Below are 2,415 nucleotides of genomic sequence, written 5' to 3' on the forward strand. Positions count from 1 at the left end.
GCGCTCCGTGCTCCTGCCTTCCGAGAGGATGAGGGATTGGTGAAGGAACGGCAGAGAAACAAGCTCTCTGAGATTTGCCACGCAGACGCTGGCATAGAGCAATCTGAGGAAAAGCAGACGCAGGGGAAGTGCGTCCCCCGGACCCAGCCAGGCTCGCAAGGGACATTTCCCTCCTGTCCCGTCCTGTCCTTGAGGGTCTCGCTGTGCAGTCGGTGCTGACCTTGAACTCCCTGTGTAGCCCAGGCTGGCCTCGAGTCTGTGGTGATTCCTCCTGCCTCAGCCTCCGGAGTGGTGGCATTGCAGGCGTACACCACCACGCCCAGCTTCTAAGGGGAGAACTGAAACCCGTGGGGAGAGTGAAGACAGACTTGAGCCAAGCAGAAGGACGAGGGGAGGGAGCATTTCCGCCCTGAGCCCCGACTCACGGTGTGGCAAGCGTGGCTGGAACCTGCAGGCCCGGCCGTGACGACGGGCCACCCCAGAGGCCTCAACAGAGAGACGCACCAGTGGAAAGGAGTGGCGGATGCGGCGGGCTGCAGTGGCTGTGCGAACGTTGTTTCTGTCGTTTGCTGTGGTGGTGGTAGGGGTGGTGGTGTTCTGTTCGGTTCTGTTCTGGTCTGGTCTGGTCTGTCCTTGTTGAGAGTTCTTCCTTCTCTCTTTCCCTCCGGTCTTCCTCACCAGCTCCCCAAAGTCTGCGGAATTTTCCTTTGTCCAGCAGCCTTGCTTCTAATCTCTCCCTCTACTCCTCTATCCCCGGACCCCACAAAGAGAAAGACAAAGGAAGAGAAAAGAAAAAGGAAAAGACCACCTTCAGTGTTCTCCCCTGAGGGTGAAACTGCCATATTGAGGGCACGTTGGCTGCACTGGGGTTTCTGGTTTGTTTTAGATTTTGTCGCAGAACCACAGCTCTAGTTCAAACCGTTCAAGGTAGCAAATTAACAGTCACCACAGTGTGTCACTCTCTAGGCTGTGTGTGGTGCTACTGTCACTGCTGATGGTACTGCTTCGGCCAGGGAGACAAAATTGTTCTCCTCAGTTGTCCTTCCTGGCGCGCCAAGGCTGAGATTGCCTGAGGGTCAGAAACAGTCGTGTGAGCTAGTGCCGCAGAGCCAGGGGATAGGCCAGACGGGCAGCAACTTCTCATCCGCAATAGACTGGAGAGGAACGAGCTGGCAACACGCTCGAAGCCCAAAGGCCAGAGGCTGGGCCTGACCTGAGGCCTCGGGACTCCGCTGCGGCACGCTGCTGCCCGAGCAGCGTCGCCGTGATCGACGGGCCGCCGCTGTGTCGGGCTGAGGCGAGGCACAATGAAGCGAGCTGGAGGCTCTGGAGTCCACCCACCCTGACTCCTTCATGGTACCGTCGGGAAAGCCACCCCGCTTCAGCCTCACCGTGACATCCGAGGCTGGAGAAAATGAGGAAACTGTCCAGACTACCCTCAAGTTCACATACAGCGGAAAATACCCCAACGAAGCCCCTCTTTATGAAGAATTTTGCCAGGAAGCCCTAGAAGATAACAATGCCACAGACACTTTAAAAGTATTGAGCACTACTGGCTGAGGAAAATCTTGGCGTGGTCGCGGTCCTTACTCTGGTGACAGCAGTACCAGAAACACTATGCGAAAAACACTGCAAAGAGAGGAAGAAAAGAAACTAAACGCAAAAGAAGCAGAGAGGCAATGACTGCACGGCACCCCTGTTAACAATTGGCAAGTTCTCACCCTGGAAAGCCAAGTCTGATGCGGGACTCTTGGAAGTTACAAAGAAACGGATGAGAGGAGCAGAGCAAGCAGGGGAAAACAAATGAAGGGGCAAAACAGCTGTGTGAAACCGATCATAAGCGCGACACGCCTGAGATCTATCCAGTTCTTGGAGGGTGCCGGAAATCACGTGGAAGGAGATGAGTCTCCCTTCCAGGAGCTGGATGAGTAGGAGCTGGAGCACGTTGAGGACGACCCAGACTCCAAACCTGCCAACCCAGGGAGTGACTCGGAGGACCGATGCACCGTCTCCGCAGAGATTGATGGCCGCAGCATCTGTGGCTCTGCTAAGAGGGTTTTAGTTTCCCTTTCTTTTTTTCAAAGGAAACATAACTTTCAGGAGACTATTCTTCTGACAGCTTTCACCACTGAACTTCGTAAACTGACTGTAACACGTCAGAGCCAGAGTGAGAGCCAGAGCCACAGCCAGAGCGAGCCCTCCTCCCCCCGGGGGTGGGTGGTCGGGCTCAAAAAGCCAGCTCCACCCGGAAGATATCTCTGAAAAACAGTCACTTCGGAGGGCTCTAAATCCTACCGAGAAAGCTACCTGCCACAAGCAATTTAAAAGCGCCAGTCCAGGAATTAAACTGCGGGCGTGTGGAGAGAGAAATCTATCTATCTGTCTTTTCCGTACGTGAAGAGAGGAGCCTGGGGA

At 55.1% G+C, this 2,415-nt stretch overlaps 1 pseudogene; it reads left to right on the forward strand.

Annotated features, from left to right (window-relative positions):
* Nucleotides 1-1,257: 1,257 nt before the first annotated feature.
* On the forward strand, nt 1,258-2,055 carry LOC104864624 (annotated as a pseudogene).
* The last annotated feature ends 360 nt before the right edge of the window (nt 2,056-2,415 follow it).

This window comes from Fukomys damarensis, unplaced genomic scaffold, assembly GCF_012274545.1.
Source record: "Fukomys damarensis isolate Sample0158 unplaced genomic scaffold, DMR_v1.0_HiC HiC_scaffold_64417, whole genome shotgun sequence".
Classification (NCBI taxonomy): Eukaryota; Metazoa; Chordata; class Mammalia; order Rodentia; family Bathyergidae; genus Fukomys; species Fukomys damarensis.